The sequence below is a fragment of the Mus caroli genome, chromosome 1, assembly GCF_900094665.2.
Source record: "Mus caroli chromosome 1, CAROLI_EIJ_v1.1, whole genome shotgun sequence".
Taxonomy (NCBI): domain Eukaryota; kingdom Metazoa; phylum Chordata; class Mammalia; order Rodentia; family Muridae; genus Mus; species Mus caroli.
The window spans coordinates 178,410,958-178,433,130 of NC_034570.1; the positions used below are offsets into that span (position 1 = coordinate 178,410,958).

The 22,173-nt window shown below is 39.3% G+C and overlaps 1 protein-coding gene and 1 long non-coding RNA gene across 2 annotated transcripts in view; one reads left to right on the forward strand and one right to left on the reverse strand.

Annotated features, from left to right (window-relative positions):
• Positions 1–22,173, forward strand: part of Ush2a (usherin) — a 673,376-nt gene that overhangs the window by 304,387 nt on the left and 346,816 nt on the right. The gene's annotated exons all lie outside the window — the stretch shown is intronic.
• On the reverse strand, positions 485–15,309 carry LOC110296847. The gene is made up of 3 exons (XR_002378220.1): positions 15,225–15,309; positions 10,535–10,680; positions 485–890 (listed from the first exon to the last, which is right to left on the reverse strand). It is a non-coding gene; the product is annotated as an uncharacterized LOC110296847 (long non-coding RNA).

Sequence of the window (22,173 nt, forward strand, 5' to 3'; positions counted from 1 at the left end):
GCCTTTGGGAGGATGGTGGGGTACATGTGTTCCTGTTAGAGCTGAGCGTTATAGAGTCTCTTGTTCTCTGTCCCTTGGCCAGCTGGAGGTCACTGCGTGAATCGCCATCTGCTGCAGTGAGAACCTTCTCCGGTACAATGAGAGGTGTGCTGAGCCCTGAGCGTCATCACAGGTCCATAGGAGTTGGTTTAATGCTCAGTGGTAAAAGGTTCCCCTAGAGCCTGGACCTGTCTAAGCTCAGGTTCTTTGCCTGATAATGTTGCCAGGAATCAGTTTTATCTTGTGGAGTAGCATACTTCGGGCTCCATTCAAGAAACATACCTCATGATCAACAATAGACACTGCTGTAGGGTCAAAGAATAAATTCCATCAAAAAGAAACCAAGGAGCAAACAGATGTCACTATACCAATATCTGACAACATTGACTCCAAACAAAAAAAAAAAAAAAAAGAAAAAAGAAAAGGAAAAAATCAGAGGAGATGAGGAGGGATATTTCATATTTCATTAACTTGATAGTAAGCAAAACAGAGGTCCAGCTAAACCAAGAAAGTCAGTAACTGGATAAACCAAGTTGAATGTGGGTCTGCATGGTCCCAGGGTGTGTGCTTTTTGTGCTGGATATAGTTTGTTTTCGCTTACAGATCTAACAGGAGAAAAGAACCTGATAGCAATTCCTGGGACACCTGTGTCTATCTTCTAAGCTGCACAGTAAATACCACAGCCTGGGGTGCTACATGGTTGAAAGTGTTCCTCAGAGAGGAGAGGCCAAATCCAAGGTCTGGTGTTAGCAGGTTCTCTTTGTCCTCAGATGTTTCTGTTTGCCATAAGGAAGACAGCCTCCTCATGTGTCCTCACTGGGCCTTTCCCTGCTTGCTGTCTCCTCTTCTTCCTGTACAGTCAGTAGTAACTTATTAGGGCTATAAGTCAATAACCTCACTTAATAAAATTCTTGTCCCCAAATACAGTCAGGTCAGAGGTTAGGATTTGTTCTGGATTTGTATAATTTTGGATCCTTGAACACTATCACATCCTTAAGATTTTTTCTAAACACTGTAGAATACATTTTCAAGAAAAATTGGATGTAGTAAATTCATTTTATATGTGTGATTATTTTGCCTGCCTGTATATATGTGTACCAGGTACATGCCTAGTATATGAGGTACTCAGAAGAGAGTGTTGGGGCCTCTAGAGCTGGAGTTACAGGTGGTTGCAAGCCATCACGTGGGTGCTGGGAATTGAACCCAGGTCCTTTGAAAGAGCAACAAGTCCTCTTAATTACTATGCCTTCTCTCTTGCACCCTGTTTCAGAATATTTTAATAACATATTTCATCTAAGAGAGTTATATGAGCACATAAAGCCATAGAGACATTAGTCTTTTTAAAAACTGTTGTGATAATATTATATTATATGTAGATATGAATGTGCTATGTTTTAAAGGGGGTGCAAATGAGTTAGAGACCATTAGTTTTTCTGACAACTTCACACTTCTATACAATGAGCTCATACCCATCCATTCTGCTTGAGCTAAGTCCTCTCCAACCCTCTCTGCTTTCACGACTTTCTTTTGGTTTTTTTACTTTGGCAAATAGGTTGCCTCTACATTGTCACCTGGTTTTCAAACAATTCATCAGTGGTAAATATTGTTGTCAAATCATGTTTATTTATACTAACAAAAAAGTTTGATAATTATTTTCATGTGTAACTTCTGGTTCCACCAACATCATTTCTGGGTTGTTTATTATTATTATTATTTATTATTATTATTATTATTATATTTCACTTTAAAACATCTAGTTATTCTTGATGACCCAACATTAATAGTACAAGAAAAATTTTTAAATTTCACAAGCGGCAAGGACTCTTAAAGTTTTCTTGGCCAAGGCCAATGGCACTTTAGAATCATTTGCTTTCTATTGCATTAAAGCCTCCCTCCATATCATGAGGCAGTGGCCCTTCCTACCTATTCAAAGTGTCAATGTTTCTCCCCCCTCTTCCACTTGTTTGTGGCTTCTCTTAACATCTGCAGTTGAGCAGGCAAATCCCTAGCGTGCATAGGGAATGGGCCTACTAGTTGGCGAGGGAGATTGAGGTTGAAGAAGGGCAGTCCACACAGTAGCCACTTAGCCTCTGGGTACTCTGAGGGTTTTTTTTTTCCTTCTTTCTCTTAAATATGAAGCGTTAAAAGTCAGAAGCACCGCTGCTCCTTGGGTCAGTACAAACTATATTTAAAAATGCACACAGTTCGAGTTTTTGCCTTGCATGGGCCATAAGCTTGTAATACACTGGGTCAGCTCTGACACTGAAAAATGAATCCAGTTAGGGAACCTCCCGAAGGCTGTTGATGTTTGCTATAATAAATAGCACACACTTTAAGTCAAACTTTTTCATTCCATATTCAAAGGTAATGGATTTTTCGTAACCATAGTAACCTTGGTGTATTTCTGGATAAATACATGAGGTATATACATTCTGGTTTTATTTTTGAATATAAACTACCACATTATGTATTACTAATAATATGAAAAATAGGATGTAGGTTAGTGTAATGACAGCTTAAACTAGTATGCATTTTTCTTCTGCAAAAAATAAATATTTATCAAAAGTAAGGGTTCAATTAATTTCCCCCCAGTTTTGTGGTATTCTGGTGGTCCCATTTATCTTTCCTGCAAGATATCCATTAATCTCTTATTTCTGTCCCATGACAGATTTTTTAAAGAATTTTGAGTTAAAAGCAATTGTGCTTTTAAAACTTCTGATTAAAAGCATTATCAAAAGATTGAAGAACTCATACTGATAATACTAACAGGGCTACAGTGAGCCACTTGGATGTGTGTGTGGTACATCTGTGACTAGGTAGAAGATAGGAGCCCTCTGTGAGAGCATTCAACATCCCAGGACTGCTTTGGAGTTCAGGCCAGAAAGTGTGGTGATGGATGGTGACGATCCAAGCGGTAGCCAACCAGATCATTCTCATTGTAAAGGGGCACCCTACCAGAAACAGACAACCTTTAAGAAGTTTGAAGGAATGTTTCAGAGAAGCCCTTGGGGCCTTGAAGGACAGCAGCAGCATGTTGTTGGAAGTCAGAAGGATGTGCGACAAACTGGCCAGAAAGTTGGCAAGAATGAAGCCTGAAACTGTTCTGTTGTCATCTAAGCTGGTCTTGGGTGACACAACCCAAACTATAGTTGTTGCTGGTTTCTAGACCGCCAATGGAGAAATGGCAGTGAGGACTCTTTTTAATAAGGTGCCTGATCTCAGTTTTAACACATATGCTTGCCCAGGCCCATGTCTTAGGCCACTTTTGCTGTGATAAAACACCATGGCTTAGACAACTTATGGAAGAAAGAGCTCTTTTTTGGGCTTACAGCTCCTGAGGGATAAGAGTATATAATGTTTGGGACAGCAAGGCAGTGGATAACAGGCATGTTGGCTGGAGTAGAAGGCTGTGAGCTCAGATCTTTTTCTTTTTTAATTTTACTTATTCATTTTTTTACATATTCACTTTATATCCCATTCACTGCCTCCTCCCAGTCACCCCCTCCCACAACCCTTCCCCCATTCTCTCCTGCTTCGCCTGTGAGCAGGTTGGGACTCCCTGAGTATCACACACACACACACACACACACAAGTCTCTATGAGATTACTTGTTTCCTCTCCCACTGAGGCCAGACAAGGCAGCCCAGCTAGCAGAACATATCCATGTATGGGCATAGCCCCTAGAATAGCCCCTGCTCCAGTTGTTCAGGACCCACAAGAAGACCAAGCTACACATCTGCTACATATGTGCAAGGAGGCCTAGGACCAGCCTGTGTATGTTCTTTGGTTGGTGGTTCAGACTCTGAGAGCCCCAAGGGTCCAGGGAGAGAGAGAAAAGATAGGTAAAACCTTGAAAATGTTGAAGAGGTGGGGGAAAGGTCAGAGGGGCTGGGGAATAAATGTCGGGTGAAATTCTGATAAAGTCAGGTAGTTAAGTATTTATATCCTTAACCTACTAAAAGTACCACAACTTTTCTTTGATCTTATTTGTCAAGGTCAAACAGTACCACATATAAAAAAAACCAAACAAACTAGAAACATTCGTCTGGAATGTATCAAACACTTCAGTCTTACGACAAGGAATTTATTGGACATGGAGCTGTATTCTTTGTGGCACAATAAAAAAAAAGAAAGAAAGAAGAAGAAAATTAAAGGCTAGTTTCCTCTAGCCATGTGTTAGATGGAACCTCATCAATACTCTACAAATTTAAGCAGCATTAGATCACTTTATGCTATTGGTTTGTATAAATAGATATAATAAAGCTTTACTAGTAGGTTTGTATAGATATAGTAGAGCTTTACTAGTAGGTTTGTATAGATATAGTAAAGCTTTACTAGTAGGTTTGTATAGATATAGTAAAGCTTTACTAGTAGTTTCTTTACACAGACCTTGAACTCATTATGGAACTGAGGATGGCCGAAAACTCCTACTATGCCTGCTTCTACCTCCTCTGCACCGTTGTTGGAATTGTAGGGGGTCATGAATTCTTCATGTAGTACTGGGATCAAACCAGGGCCTCATGCATGCTGAAGAAGCACTCTAGTGTCTGAGTTGAATCCCTCGCTCTGATACTACAGTTTGAGTACAGCAGTGCAGTGGTACCCCTTGTACATAGTGCGACAGAGAAGACCCCTGACGAAAGGTTTGGGCCTTAGCCCTGAGTCTGAGTATTAGTAAGGCAGAGCAAGTGTGGATGGTTGGACAAAATTAAAATGGCATCTGTAAGTCACGGCGTACTTTCTCTTATGCCATAGAATACACAGAAACAAAAAAGCTGTGAAAGTATTGGGAACCTTTACCAGTCATGTTATGAAGCAATTGACTGTGAGCAAGCCCCACAGCTGTTCCTCAGGATATGGCTCCATACCTTGGCACCTTGGGTTCATGCTTCCTTCAAAAGAGCCACATTGCCTGAGAGGCACAGGATCAAAAGAAATGAAGTAGCATGTACAGAATGCTTAACTACCCTTCAAGCTTAGCTGTAGACACTGTAACTAAGGCTCATTCTTCCAGGCAAGCGCTTCACTGTACAAGGCATTGATGTGTGAGGAAATAAATTACGTGTATTTATATTTTAAGATCTGCTCCCTTATTCACACATGAAGTGTTGACTTCAGTTTTGTGCTCCTAAATGGTATGAAAGGATACTTGTGCAGGGAGGGACTTTAGAGGCATCGTGGAAGTAAGAGAAAGTTACAAGAGCAGAGAAGTTCAATGCAGAAGTGGTGGTATGGAGACCTTGACAAATAGAGCCTGCTGATCACTTCACTTTGTGATTTTTAACTCTTAGAGAGTCTTCTAGAAGAGTGTGTGTTAAGGAAACAGCTTGGTGAATATTCTTGTCTGATTGCAATACAAACAGCTATTTTCCAAATCAATCAACAGCATTATCACCACTATGGAACACCCAGGTTTGTATAGCAGTCATGTCTTGTCTACGACAGCTTAAATTGGCTGTGTGCTAAATCTGAGTAGAGCCCAATGTAGTTTGCTTATTTCACTGGCCAGTTTTGAATGTTGGGTGGAAAGTAAACCAGTCACGTGATCTTTTTATTGTAGTACCCACAGGCCAGAACCTTCTGACTCCAGGCAGAGTCTGCTAAGAGAGTATCAGTTCTTCACTTCTACTGAAATTGTGTAAAATGAGACATATATACTTTCCCCTTCCAGGTCTAATCTAGAAGCTCATCATGTTTCAGCTAGGCACTCAGGACCAGCATGGTAAGTCACCAGCCTGTGCATGGCTGCAGAGGAACCAAACCCACTGTTCTCAGTGTTCAGTGATAGAATATCGTGACCATAGGCTTACAATGCTGGAGCTAAAGTCTAATCTAGAGACACAGTATACAAGCATTCTAACACACAGGATGTAATATGTGTGTGCTTTAATGGCATGTAGATGTGGTTGCATATTTGTATATGGATGAATGTATGTGACATTTGCATTTACAAATGAAGATATACACTCCTAAGCTTGAAGAGTTTTCTCCTAGTAATAGGATTTTAGCAATTGCCTTTTCCTTATCCTTCCTTCCTTTTCCCTTCCTCCCTCCTTCTTTTCTCTCTCTCTCTCTCTCTCTCTCTCTCTCTCTCTCTCTCTCTCTCTCTCTCTCTCTCCTTCTTTCTCTCTTTGCCTCTTTGCCTTCCTCCTCCCTCTCTCTTGTACATGGAAGTGAAGCTGTTAGCATGTTCATGTAGAGGTCCCTATCAACTCTCTCACCTCAATTGCTCTCTGCCTTTAATTTCTTGAGGCAGTCTCTAACTATCATCTATCTATCTACTATCTATCATCTATCTATCTACCTACCTATCTCTATCTCTGGTTTTTGGCTTATTGTCTGGGCTAGGCTAGCTGGCCAGCAAGCCTCAGGTATCCTTCGATGTCTACCCATACTGCTCTGTGGTCATAGGCACATGACACCTACCTTCTACATGTGGGTTCTGGGGATCCAAACTTGGGTCCTCAGGCATGTGTGTCGATCATTTTTCTAGAAATCCAGTCTCCCCAACCTGTTTCTTCTTTTCTGTGAGTGAGTCATCTCATGTTTTAAATTCTCTGCTGTTATATTTTGTTGTTTGGCATTTTCCATTTTAATGTACTCGATAAAGTTGGTATAAGAGACATTTTAGAAGTCTGATGGCACATATAGATTAGTGTTTGACTTCTGCTTCTTCCTAATCTTTCCTCTGATATTGAGTTCTACTGATAGCGTCACTCGTTTGCTTCTGACAGTACCAGAGTTACACGCTGTACATCAGCACTGTCTGTCGCTGTTGAGATGTTAAGCACACATCACTTACATTCATTCCCACATTTTCCTCTGATTCCCAAACTCTCCAGGTCATTTCATACACATTTGCCATCTGAATGTATTCTGCTGCATAAACCAATCTTAAATAGGGTACATCTTTGTGCAAAACACAAATTTAAGGCCACATACAATCATTATATCATTACTAATTTCCATAATCTGTAGTATCTACCATCTAGGACAGAGTTGACATCTCACAAACTTTTATTGGATCGAGTTCAAATGAATTAAATTGAAAAAAAAATCATTGGGAATCCGTAAATTAATATTTTGAAGTAAATAAGTACTGATGCATAATTCAGAAGTAATTAATATGCTAAACCTGGTAAATGGCTTTAATGAGGTAGGCTGTTCATGTCGCTTCCTAGAAATTTTCATTTAATCACCCCATAAGTAGCAAAAAAATTATTTTAACTACTTGTGTTAGTTTGGTAGGCTGCTGTAAAAGAGTGCCTCAAACTGTGTTCCTTCCAGAAGGTTATGTCACAGTTCTGGGTAGTCATGTCTAAGATCCAGGTGGCCGCAGCACCTGTTGCCACTGCCTCTCTGTAGGGCGATGGCCCGAGCCTTGCTTCTGGTTTCTGTGATTTGCTGTCTTTAAAGCTAATTGGTTTGTTCGGATCTTACCATGATAACTGTTTCTGTTGTCATGCCGTGCCACACCCCACCCCCTCTAAATTTTCACTTCCATGGGAATACCCACCCTGGTATTCCCCCAATGGCCTCATATTAACCAATTATAAATGAAGGCCCTTATTTCCAGCCATCTCAGGAGGCTGTAAGGGCTGGGACTTCAACATGCGCATGGCGGGGGGTGTGGGGGATAGGGTTCTGAGTTCCCCATAAGCTCTATTCTCAGAGGAGTGTCTGGCTGTGTATTTGATACCATAATTAACATTCTTCACACTTCCATCACAAATTTACTTATTAGAACAAGATAAGGCAACTCTTTGAAAAAAAGTCAGTTGAAAGTGTCCACATTCAGCGACAGCTAAAGTTGACTGTGGGGGCAGTTGGGGACAGTATGAAGTGATTCATTAATTTGGCAATTGTTGGGTGTCTTTAATAATCTCTAAGGACTTCAGAGAAGACAAAAGAGTCAAAGGCCTTGTCCTCACATCACCTCTGTTCAGTAGGAGGAGCTTGAGAGATACTACAGTTCAGAAACCGTGGATATAGTCTGCAGAGCCTCTGCTTTCTGCCCACCATTCATCTTTCTTTCCAGAACATTCTTCTACTCACTGACTCTGTAAGGCCCATGTCTCTTGTGTATGGGAGGTTATTTTCTCACACATAATTTACCCTTCCTAACATCCTACCCCTGCTCATCTAAATGTGCTAGCATGCCCTCCCTGACTCAAAGTTCCCCAGCCCCGAAGTCTTTGAATTCTCCATGAAGGCTAGGCAGGCAATCTCAACCTTTAGATCCTTCCAGCCCTGGTCCATGGAGACCATGGAGTACTTTTGAGTTATTTTCCCTCAGGCTGGAATCCAGAACTTTTTCTTCACCTTGAAGTACTTCATGTCTCACAGATTCATTTCCCATCCCACACAAATTGCCCGTCTTTACACTCTTTGGCTAATTTTCTTGTAGTAAACTATCTGGTTTTCTCATCTTATTAATTTTTATTTCTGGAGAGTTTCACACATGGACACGATATTTGCATCATTTCTACATCTTTTTCTCAGCTCTCCAATTCTTGCCATATCCCCTTGACTCTCTTTCAACTTCATGGCCTCTTTGGTCTTTGTGCACATGAGCATGCATGTTTAATACAACCCACTGATATCACTCAGTTTTTCCAGTGCATATTATGTATGTGTTTGCTGGTATGCACATGGGGTCAGATAACCAGCAAGTTCAACATGGTGAAGACCGAATCTTTTCTCATGAGTCACAGCTCTTCATCTAACGATGGGACTTTGTGAAATTTCCTTCCCATCATCCCTGTCGGCATGCCAGCTGGTATCATCATCATGCGGGTTTCATTTAGGTGTCCATATGCTGAGATTTCCTGATGGCATCTTCTCTATCATGTGTAGAATGCATGGCCTAATAGTAGCTGTCCTGACCCTCTGGCTCCTAGAGTCTTTCAACCCCCTTTCCCACGATGCTCCCTGGACCTTAGGTCCAGGGGTCATGTTTTTCTTTGAACCTAAGTCCATATTTCACATCTTTCCTTTCCTCTCCTCCTATGCTAACTTCAGGTATAAAATTTACAGTGTTTCCAGAGTATCACCTCCCTGGTGCTATCATGATTACAGTGCTTTCAAACAAAAGCTATAAAATGTACATAGGTGTTCCTCATGCCTGTGCCCAAAGTCCTGAGCAGTACTGAGTAACTTTGATAAGCCCACGATTAGTTGACATTCTGCTGTTTGGTGTTCCCCAATCTCCAGTAGGCTTCTTGTCCTTGCTCATAATCTCTCTCTAGTTCTCTAACTTGTTTTTTTTTTCTCCCACTTACTCTGATCTTTGGCTCTACTATTACCTGATATTCTCCATTCCTATAAACATAGCAATCTATATTGGATTTATGGCTCAACCCTAATCGCATATGACCTCCACTTAACTTGATTATGTTTTATAACTTGATTAAGTTGACTGACTTAACCCCTTGATTTTGACTTAACTTGATTAAATCAAGGTCATATTAAGCCTCAAAGACTCCATTTCCATATAAGAACACATTCACACATGTACAGGAGTTTAGGAATTAAACATGTCCTTTTACAAAACAAAGGTTTAGCCCAGAACACGTGAGTTAGATCTAAAACTTTACCATTCTAACCTGTATCTTTTACATGCATGTTCTTCCTGATTCAAATAAACATGGATGGCATGTAATTTCAGGTCCTTCTTGGATCCTGGGACACCCCTCTCTTGGTGTCGGGTCCTCCTTGGATCCTGGGATACCCCTCTCTTGGTGTTGGGTCCTCCTTGGATCCTGGGGCACCCCTCTCCTGGTATCTGAATATTTTGCCTTCCTAATTTCCCTGTTCATGCTCAAGCTCTGGTCTGATCTCTCTTTCTCTTCTTCAACAAACATTGGTTACTTTTACAGTCATTGAACATTCAACGAGGTCTCTTTATAATCCCCACTCATGTCTATCTTCAGCTCAGATATTTTTCTTCTAGACATGAGCACATGCGATCCTTTTAGCCCAACTCCCTAGAATTCAGTTTATTTTATTGGCAATGTACACCATTTTGTTTTTCTTCCCGTGTTTCATCTCAGGAGACAGCAGTAGTCTTCATTCTTTTGTATTCTATATATTAAGTATATAGTAATTAGCCCTGGATAATGTAAAACATATGTGTGTCCATGTACACACATCTATGTCTGTAATTGCAGGAACACAAGGAACTAGTGTTTTTGTTCCCTTAACATCTCTGAGTGCAGACAAAGTTTGGTGATTAGATTCTACTCCCTCTACAGCTATCCAAGGGCACAGGCAGATACAGTGTCTACTGTAGTTAGCATGAGACTGCTAGGGTTTCTCTAAAATTACCACCCTTGGTACAACAGATATAAAAAGAAAAGGAAAGATCATTGTTGAAGAGTTTTATGCACCAGGCCTGGGAGTGATGATTCCTGCCAACAATGTTCCAGCAGTTAGAACTCAGTTTCATTGACATGGTAACTGTAGAAGAGATTCAGTAACCAGCTTTCAGTATTACCTCTGAATGTGCTCATAAGTCAAAGAGCCACAGGTCTGGATACATTTAGTTAGTTCCTAAGTCAGGTCCCACAGAATCAAGGAATTGGAGATTTTGGGTCCTCTGGGAAAGCCTCGTCTTCTAGACCCTTATAGGAATTTATGTTCCTGTAGAGGTAGAGCAGAGGGCTTGGTTTCAGGAAAGGATTTTCTCAACTCTAGAGGCCACTACCAGGTCATTTTAGAGTTCCCTCCATCCCTGTGGTGGATAACTTTCATTGTATTAAGTCCCCTTTGTGTTAAATGGCCTAACAACAGCTAGAAAGTATTACAGGAATGATTCAGTTTTACTCTGCATGGCTTCGGCCTGCATGGCCCACTTACTATAGCACAGTGCTATAACTGTTCTACTCTGCTATTAGTTACTATTAATCTCTTAGTGATCCTACTTGTTGTAGCGCTCTCTCTCTCTCTCTCTCTCTGTGTGTGTGTGTGTGTGCGTGCGTGTGTGTGCGTGCATGTGTAGGAAAAGACATATCTCATATATGGTATAGAGCTTTCTCTGTTTTCAAGAATCCTCGGAGAGCAGCACTGTCTTGCAGTGTATTCCTATGAATGCAAAAAGCTATAAATTCTAATCCAAAGGGCTCATAATTAGACGACGCCCAGCAGAATAACCTCACTTCTTGTCCATCAGACACCAGTTTGCAAAAAATTCACCAAATCAATCATTACAATCTACACTGAGAGGGACAGAATTGTATGAAGGTAAGTGTTGACTGGAGGATTCCTCAGAATTCTGCCTACCACAGACTTTAGTTACCAACACCCTGATAAACTTTAGTTTCCTAGTAGAAAATCAGGATGGAAACTATTTCAAGATTTAGTTTTGGAACTAAGTATGATAACAAATTTAATTGTGATGGTTTGAGCATGGGGTTTGCCACTCATTTGTGAATGTAGAGAATTATTCACAGCCACATAGTTATGGTTATAAAATTGTAAAATTACTATTATAATAAATAATCTTAGTGTGAAATCCCCTTCAGGCATATATTTAAACTGGCTGTTCAATTCCATCCCGAATCTATCAGTTGAGCATCTTTATGCACTGGAGGTTAGAAGTTCAATGTGACTGAGACAGTATCTTCCACAGCCTTTCCATCGTAAGGCTCAGAAACAGATACAAACCCAAGCAGAACGCCCTTCAGTCTGAGGACAACTTCTGGAAACATAAGATTAAAGAAAGATGCTACAAAGCCGGGCATGGTGGCGCACGCCTTTAATTCCAGCACTCGGGAGGCAGAGGCAGGTGGATTTTTGAGTTCGAGGCCAGCCTGGGTCTACAAAGTGAGTTCCAAGACAGCCAGAACTATACAGAGAAACCCTGTCTCGAAACACTCCCCCCCCCAAAAAAAAAGAGAGAGAGAGGGAGGGAGGGAGGGAGGGAGGGAGGGAGGGAGGGAGGAAGGAAGGAAGGAAGGAAGGAAGGAAGGAAGGAAGGAAGGAAGGAAGGAAGGAAGGAAGGATCTTTAAAAGAAGACATACCACAAAGTCACCAGCGTTTTAGAAGAGAAAAACATCAAAACATAAGATTATCACCCAATAGTGGAGGTATGGAGACATGCAGTGAGCAGGACAGACAGGTTTGAACTTCAAATGCAAGAAGCTAATTGAACGCAACAATGCATTTGGCTAGGGAGGACCTGAAGAGAGAAAGGCATTATAGTTATTTGTTGACAGCTCCGTCGTATTACATGTATGTTCATCCAGCAGTGTAAAAATCAAATCCTCTTAGTTTAAAATCCTTTTAAATAGTGTTTAAATATATTCTGATGACACAATCTGCTCAAGTATTTACCCTTGGTGGGGATTTCCATTAACCTTGTTGTAGATACTGTATATTTTGGGGACTCTGCTTGCGGAGTAAAGCCTAGTGACATCATTACAAAAACCACATCTGGATAAGCTTAGAGCCTTTGTCAGTCCACATCTGGATAAGCTTAGAGCCTTTGTCATTCTATCCGATTTGGGAAGTTCAGCAAACCATAGGAAAATGCCATGATTAACAGAGCCCAGGCTTTAGATTATTAGGGTGCCCTTTCTTTAATAGCATAGGCAGAGGGAGGCAAAAGCCCCAGTGCTGTAGATGATACAAAGAAATGCCCAGCACCCACGTAGCAGTGCTTTTAAGGAAGGATAGTTGTATGGCAAAATTTCAAAGATTAGACACAGAGGTTAAATTCAAATGGTTTTGTTTTGTTTGTCAAAGTTTTCATTGTTCCCAAGAGATCTTATATGAATCTTTTGGCTTGCTGATAGGTAAAATTCTCTCAACATTTTTGCAAATTATCTTAAAGATAATATCTCTGTACCACAGAGGCAAAAAGTTAATGCCCAACAGCAATGCAGTTTCCTTCTTTCGGTCAGGGCCATGATAAAATCGGAAAGACAGCTTGCTTACTTCAGTCAGCTACCTGGGAGATCTTCCCTCAAGGAAGCATCGTGTGTTAGCTTGAAGTTGAGTTTGTCCGTGGAGGAGCTGAATGCTCAGAAGCAGCCCTCTGAGTGCGCTCATTCTCAGCACGATAAGGCCACTCTTGCCTTCGCGAAGCTTCTTGGCTTGCTTCTTAGTCTTCTGTCTTGACTCCCTTGGATGTCATGGGAACAGATCTGGCCCTCTCACCTAGGGCTTTGGTAGGAGTGTTCACTCTTTCCTGTGATGTGTGGACTTTCTCCTTGGAGTGGGACATTTAGTCATGAGGAGCTCTGACTTGGTGGCCAGATGGTTGGGGACCCACCTCACCTCACCCAGAGTGACAAACACTGAGAAGTTCTCTGGTCTGTCTGGAATCATATGCCCAACTTTAACACCAGATGGACAGGCTCTGCTTGCTTAAAAAAATGTAAAGAGAGAAATGCATATGCCTTGGGGGAAAATGACAGTGACTGAGGGCCCAGTACCAAATGTCAAATGTCACAGCTTAAAAACTTTGGCTCACTTGGTAAACTTCCAAGCATCAAGATTTTGCCACTAGTAAAACTGGTCCTCACCAAGCCATCAGATATCTGGATGACAAACATGTGTCCCAGGAAATCATTCCACTTGGCTGCCCCATTTGTGCTTTTTTTCTAGAGAACCTCCCTGAACTGTTGCCTGATACCATCAATTTGGTGTTTTATCAATTACTTTCCTTCTACTTCTATATTCTCAGATCTTTTCAGCCCGTAGCTTTCTCCTCTCAAAAAAGCTTTTTCTTGTGCTGAAGGAAGGCCATTCAGTTCTGCACATAGAGTAAAATCTTCAAATTACATTGCAAAGCACTCTGCAGGAAATTATAGACTCTCTTCTCGTTGGATATGAAGGTGTCTATGTTCAGAGTGCCACTGGAGGCATGTGGAAAAGCATAATTATTGGTAGACTACTTGCTGGATGGGAAAGGGCAATTGGAAAAGTAGAGGCAGGTTTAATTTGCATATAAGGACTTGTAGCTTTCAAATGGTGTGTGTGGCATGTTTGTTAGTGTATTGGCCATTTGAGATTAAGCGCAATTTAAACAGAAGATAGTTCCCCCAACACAGTCTTACCCTCTCGAAAGGGAAGTGTCCCTAAACCCTCAGGGGATATTGAAGACTGGATCATACTACATACATTGTTTTCCTATATGGAAACACTGATAATTAAGTTTAATTTACAAATTAAGCATATAAGAAAAATAATAAATAAGATAAATATAGTGTTAGACTATGATAAAAGTTATTTAAAATGCTTCTATTGATATTTCTAGAATCTTCCATTTCATATTTCAGACTATTGGGTGACTGTGAGTAACACAAACTGGGAAAAACAGAACTATGGGAATGGAGAAAATTACCAACTAAAGGGATAATATAAAAAAGAAAACTTAAAAATATGAGAAAAAAAAACATTTTCACATCTTCACCTCCCAGAGACAGTCACTAGTTATATTATGTTTTACACCGTTAAAATCTACTGATTTGCTTTGGCTAATTCACAGCTACGCATTCCTATATATGGAGTTGGAATATTCTGCAGACCATATGATAAATAAACATAACTTCAAACTAGTATATTATTTTCCAAACCATGCTTTTAGTCTCTTTACTGCACTCTAAATGACACTGCATAATATACTTCAGGAGACAATTCTAGTATTTGAATTATCTCTAAAAATTTGTTATAAATATTGTGATCTCATATACTTTAATTAACATTTTGTATGTATACATTTGTAGTTTCTTTAAACCCCCTTAATATTTTTGCACAAAAGTTGATATATTCTTTTCCTATTTGTAAATACTTTTAACATACCTTGTAATGCTTATTGTTTGCACAGAAGCCTTATAACATGATTTTTCTATTTTTATTATTTCGAGCTTATACTTTGTTTATGTTAAATCTTAAATGATATTTTTGGTTGAAGATGTTATCATGTATATATTACATATATATATACATATACATATGCATATATGTAACATATACATATATATGTGTGTCGATGTATGTGTGTATGTGTGTGTATGTATATATACATATATATACATATATACATATATATATATATATATATATATATATATATATATATATATATATATATATAACCATTAGGGCCAGAGAGATAGCTTAGTGATTAAAAGCATTGGCTGCTCTTTGAAAGGACTTGAGTTTGAGTCCCAGCACACACCTGGCAGTGCACCAATCACATGTAGCTCCAGTTCCAGAGGATCTGATGCCCTCTTCTGGTCTCCACAAGCACTCCATGCAAACATCCCCACATACCTAAAATAAAATAAAATTAAAATAAAGATTAGAATTTCAATGACAACGTGTTGGATACTCCAATACAGTATTTTACAGAAAATGACACAAAGCAGTTGTCAGATTAAAGCTAAGAAAGCTCATGTTGTCTATTTTATCAGCAATGCTTGAGCCATATACTCTCTAAACTTATTTAGAACTCAAATTAATTTATTAAAATATAAACATATAATGAAATTGTTTAAAAAAAAAAAGAAAATAGGACTAAATACTTTCTACCAGAGTAACCTCTGTAAACAGTTTCTCACTTGCCATGATAAGTATTTATTGATATTTCTCTAATATGATCTACTTTCAAAATGATTTCACAAGTAACAGATCCTATACATCTTGAAATTATCCAGTGATATAGAAAGTTAAAAAAAAAATAATCCCCAGAACTACAGAGATAGTTCATCCACTCAGATGCCTGCCACACAAGCACAAGGGCCTGAGTTGAGTTCCCAAATCATATATAATAAAGTTGAGTTTCGAGGCAGATGCTTGCATCTCAGCACTGGAGCTCACTGGGGCTCACTGGAGCTCACTGGAGCTCACTGGAGCTCACTGGGACTCACTGGGGCTCACTGGGGCTCACTGGGGCTCACTGGAGCTCACTGGAGCTCACTGGAGCTCACTGGGGCTCACTGGAGCTCACTGGAGCTCACTGGGGCTCACTGGGGCTCACTGGGACTCACTGGAGCTCACTGGAGCTCACTGGGACTCACTGGCCTGTCAGCATAGTCTCATCAGTGAGTCTTCTGCAAATGAGAGACCCTGTCACAAAAGCACCTAAGTAAGGGGACTCAAGGTTGACCTCTAGCCTGGCTATATTTTATTCCCCAACCCAACAAATTATTCCCTTTTTATTTATACATGCGAAGAAGAGATTCTGAAACCGCCATTGATTTGTCTACACTCTCCCAGCTAGTTAATGACATAGCTAGGAATAGACTTTTGGCACTCTGATAATATTCTGCCTTCGAAATCACAAGCCTCGACTAGATGTTTCCTGTACAAGGATGATGGGAACCGTCACCAGCTTATTAATAACAGTCAGTAGTGTCAAAATATTAACACAGCATTGCTGTCTTCATGCCATCAGTGCGTGCTTAAGGATGGCATGTCAGTTGAAGTGTCTCTTCAAATGTGAGCTTCAGATTTTAGAATTTAAAAATATCAAGTAGTTATAAAGATAAAGTCTGCAATGTTCAAACAGAAGGGCTATATATGCTCATTCCCATTTGATTTCTCTCTCTCTCTCTCTCTCTCTCTCTCTCTCTCTCTCTCTCTCTCTCTCTCTCTCTCTTTCCTTCCTTCCTTCCTTCCTTCCTTCCTTCCTTCTTTCTTTCTTTGTTTCTTTCTTTCTTTCTTTCTTTCTTTCTTTCTTTCTTTCTTTCTTTTTCCAGTACACAATTTGAGTTAATGAGAAACATGATGTAAACCTTTGTGTATGCCAAGTAACATTCCTTTTTATAAAATAAAATAGTNTCTCTCTCTCTCTCTCTCTCTCTCTCTCTCTCCTTCCTTCCTTCCTTCCTTCCTTCCTTCCTTCCTTCCTTCTTTCTTTCTTTGTGTGTGTGTGTGAAACGGGGTCTTGATCTATTGCCTTAACTGTTCCATGGTTCAAAGTCAAATATTTGCCTTAGTCTGGGTGTAGGATGTGGAATGAGCCCTGGTGAATGACCCCATCTAGACAAAAGCATCCTACTTAGGAACTGAAAACTCCACCCCTGGCTTCCATTCTGCTCACTCCTCAGATGTAGAATGAGGGAGAGAGCTTTCAGGAAGGAACACAGCCTAGGAGTGCTGGGAAGTTTGTCTCAAATACCCTGCAGGGAGTTCTGCAATGGTGACATCATTCTGGAACCTTCCCTGTTTGTTATCTATACCATAAAGTTGTCTGCAAGCCTATGGCCACAGAAGACGACACTACTAAACACGTATATATCTGAATAACTATTTTATGTGAGATCAGGACGCCACTCTCTGCCATCTGGGTTGCTTCGTTATGAAATATCATCAAGACAAAGCAGATTATAAATTCTATTAGGTTGAATTGTTGGGTGTGACAAAAACCAATTAATATATATAGACAATTTCAAGAGCTTTGGCCTCTGTTGAATCTTGGCTGTAATGTTAAAGTTGGTTTTAATATATACATTAAATAAAAGGTTTCTATAATGGTTTGGACCTTTAATGTGACCCAAATCTGACACACTTCTGAGTATACTATTCTTCCATACAACAGCTGTGAGAAATTTGTTTTCTAAAATCAGTCTATAAAAGTTGAATCTAGTGGTCATATTCTTGTATCACTGTGTTTTAATATTTCACCCATTGTTCTCAATTTACTCTTTTCAAAAGATATATATATAAAATTAATTATGAATACTAACATTAACCAAACATTAAGTAACTCAGGAAACAAAAATGTCTTATAACATGACCACTATGAGAAACCTAAGCAAAGTCACCACAATTTCTGTGATGATGGAAACAAATGTAATTTAGAGACAAAAAGACATTTTCTCTTAAGACAAGCATGGGTCTGTGTTCATTCACTTTCTCTCTTTCTCTGATTAACGTAATTGCATAAGTAAACAGTTGGATTTTGATTCTATAAATACTTTCATTATTCATTGTATATATCCTTTACTGTATAATATGTTTTTTAAAAAGAACCCAGAGAAAATATTAGGGGTTAATATTAAAATTAATCCTAATATCTTGAATTTTATCTCTATATGTATTTTGATGCTACTCTCATGTCTTTAATTTGTTATTAATCAGTGAAGCTTTAGATGCTAAATTAGCTCTTCGTATAAGAACGCTTAGTATCCTGAGCAAGTCCACAATGATTGGGATTTCTGTGAAAATATTCTCCTCGGGTAATTTGCAATCCTTTATTGTAATTTACTGAATAAAATGGTTTAGAATCATAACTCTTTGTGCATGCACATAGATATATATGTATGTAGATAGATATAGATGATGATAGGTACATGATTGATAAATGATAAATAGATAAATAGATAGATGATACATAGATGATAGATGGTTGATAAATGATAGGTGGATAGATGATAGATAGATAGATAGATAGATAGATAGATAGATAGATAGATAGACAGACAAATAGATAAATGGATAGACAGGCAAATGATAGGTAGATATATAGGTGATAGACAGATGACTGATAGATAGACTTTAGGTAGATAAATGATAGATAAACAGATCAATATAAATAGATGACACACATATATATGTATATATGATAGATGAATGGATAGGTAGGTAGATAGATAGAGACAGATAGATCAGTAAATATAGATAGATGACAGATAGATAGACAGAACAATAGATATAGGTAGATAGATCAATAGATAAATGATACATATATAGATGATAGATAGATAGATTATAGATGATAGATAGATAGATAGATAGATAGATAGATAGATAGATAGATAGATAGATACAAATGATGATTAAATAGATGATAGATGACAGATATTAAATATTTAGATAGATAGATGGATAGATAGACGATAGAGATTAGAGATAATGGAAAGATAGATGATACATAGATAGGTAAATAGGTAGGTAGATATATTGATAGACATTTAGATACATAGGTAGATGATAGATAAATAGATAGACATTTAAATACATAGGTATATAATGATAGATAGATAGATAGATAGATAGATAGATAGATAGATAGATAGATAGATAGATAGATAGACAGACAGAGGTAGGTGCTAGATCATAATCCAGAATAATTGGTAATTCAAGAGATATGTGAGAAAATCTCATACAAATTGTACTATCTTCTGTATTCTGCAAGATATAGAGAAGGTAGAGTCATCACCCCTCAAATATTTATAGGATGAGGTAGATAACTGAATGCTAACAAAGTTATTTATGAATCTATGTAGATTAAGTTGAATCCATATATTTCCATTCATATGAAATTGACGATGTGTTCTGGATTTAGTTAAAGAAACTTACACAGTATCATCCCTAATATTCTTGAAGTGCATTATTCCCAGTTCTTATGAAAATCTGCTATTACAAGTCGTGTTTCACTGAAAGAACCACTTAGCTTCTGCTTCCAAGCTGCCACCCCCTCAGCAGTGACCTCTGTACACCTGTGTGGGATGCAGTCAGGACTCCAGACTTACAGGCATGATGCAGCAACATGCCTTGCCTGCTCTTTGCTTACATAGCTCATACACACACACACACACACACACACACACACACACACACACACACACACACACANACACACACTGTAAGCTCCCTAGTCTTCTCGGAGTTCTTGTCTTCTCTCTTTTGTTTTAAAACTCTTTTCTCAATGCAATGATTTCATCCAAAAGAACATTCAAGTTCTGCCTGCCTGCTGGTGAAATGGATCTACATTCTTTACAATAAAAACTACACCAGAGGAAAATGGACAGGAAATGAGTTACATGGTTATTATTCAAACTCAAATGCAGCTCATGCCATCTTCCGGGGGGAATCCATAATGATCTTGATTTGTTTCAGAGTTACTCATCTCAGGGTTTAAATTCTAAGAGCCATGGGATAATTGGTGGTGAAGAGCACTCATTGCTCTTTCAGAGGACTGGAGGACAAGGACTTTCAGTTCCCAGCATCCACGTGGCAGATCACAACCTTCTATAATCCCTGTTCCATTGAATTCAATGCCCTCTTCTAGGCTCTGCCAGCATCTTATACATAAGATGTACAGACATACATGCAAGCAAACTACTTCATATGTAAAATGTAACTAAATAAAGAGCTGTGAGTTAATAATGTAAGGGTGACTAGTGCTTTTCATTTTTTAATAGCCTGGCTAGTAGTATCAGAATTATTTTGGTGTGTGTGTGTGTGTGTGTGTGTGTGTGTGTGTGTGTGTATGTGTGTATCTGTGGGCTGTGGGGATTGTGTGTGTATGTGTGTGGGGGTGTATCTATGTGTTCATCCCTTTATCCCCAACATTTAAAGAACTGGTTTCCAGAAAAATTGAGAAAAGTCAAACAGTTGTATAGATAAGTCAATAATAGCTTTTGTTAATTTTGCTTTACTAGATATGTAATGCCATTCCATATCAGGCATCGCTTAATTGATTTCTGTCTAAACTTAATGTTACTCAGTGCTGTCTATTTCAGCTGTGTTTGGACAAGTGTACCAAGCAGATATATGTTCCCACATGTATCTTAACATTTATATCTTCATATTTTTATTCTTCAGCTTTGCAGGCTGTGGATTGAGTGGGTGGGCCATTGCTAGCAATGGGTTCTTCAGTCCCCACTCACTGTAATGGATATGGACGGGCCATTGCCAGCATTGGGCTCTTCAGTCCTCACTCACTGTCATGGATATGCACTCTGTCCCTTGCTCACCACTTTGTGCCATCGTTGGCTTTGTTGTTCATTTCTTTAGAAAACAGACTTTGGCAGCAATGAATGAAGTTGGTTTGGAAATAAGAGAAAGAGGAAAATAGACTCAATTATCCTATGATATTTTTTCTTAACTATCTTTTTCAGGATCATTTTCCACATTCTCTCCCTAGATCTATTTTTTTAAGATGTGTATCATATATGAAGCATAAAGAGTTCCAAGGATTAAATTGGAGGTGCCAACCACCCACTGATTATACCCTGAAGCACAGATAGAAAGCGCAGAGATGCAGAGATGGACAGCTAAAGAGATAGATGTGTTTATCACAGATTTTCCCAGAACCCATTAATCTGAATGTACAAACATGTCTCATTAGCTGTAATAGCCATATTTTCCTGGCTCATTGCCTTCACCTGCTGTCGATGACCTTTGACTTCTGTGTGCCACCCCCTCATGTGTTTCTGGGAGTCCATATGGGTTTTTTCACACACATTTAGGATGGCATCTGACACCAGTAGGCCAAGTGCCATAGGTACTCCCTGGGGTGTTTATCCAGTTCCACTCTGCGCAAACACCCTTGTCATAGGGCACTGGGATTTGCTTTTCCACCGATGTTCTGCTGTCAGCCAAGTATCTCCTGCTGCCATGCAGACTGGGTACCAATAAACAAAAGCATCTTCTCAGAAGGACCATTTCTGTCTGGGAATGAGGCCTTCATGCCTAGCTTCTCTTTCCTTAAGGTGAATCTGTTTCTGGTGGTCATGAACTGGGCTGGGTTCCCTTGGCCTCTTATTCAAAGGATTGAGATAAATGCTTACGCAGATTGCAAACCAACAAGGGAGCTCTATTCAAGGCAAGATAGAACTGTCAAGATTGACAGCTAGATACTGAGCCAAGGTGCTCAGAGGCCTTTGGTTGTTGCTGTGGGGTTTCTGTCTATGGCATCTAAAAGAAGGAGGGGATTGGGAATAAGGCCCATAGTGGTTCTCTGTTTTGATTGGCAGATAGATTTTCATTGCCATTTCTCTTCTGTGCCTGTAACTTCCTCTGTATTTGATTTTAATCACATTGGCCTAATTATGCATTGGCATGTGATGGAGACTATGGGGTTCTCCAGGTTGGTGTGGAGACAGGGTTTCACCTTCTTCTGCATGCACCCTACTAGTCTAAACCAGGTCAGCTATTTTGCTCTTGGACCCAGACAAAGGCAGGATGTAGTTAAATGGACTCTGTCTAAATGTGATGGTTTGTAAAAAGAGATTATTCCATTGTTCAGACAGGGTAGTTTATGTAGCTAGATGTAGGTAAGGATCAAAAGTTGCTAACAGGTTGCAAAGCTGATTTTCCAGAGAGGGTATATGCACATGGTACATACATATAAGTGTGTATGTACTCTAAGGATCCCGAGTACATCATTATTAGAA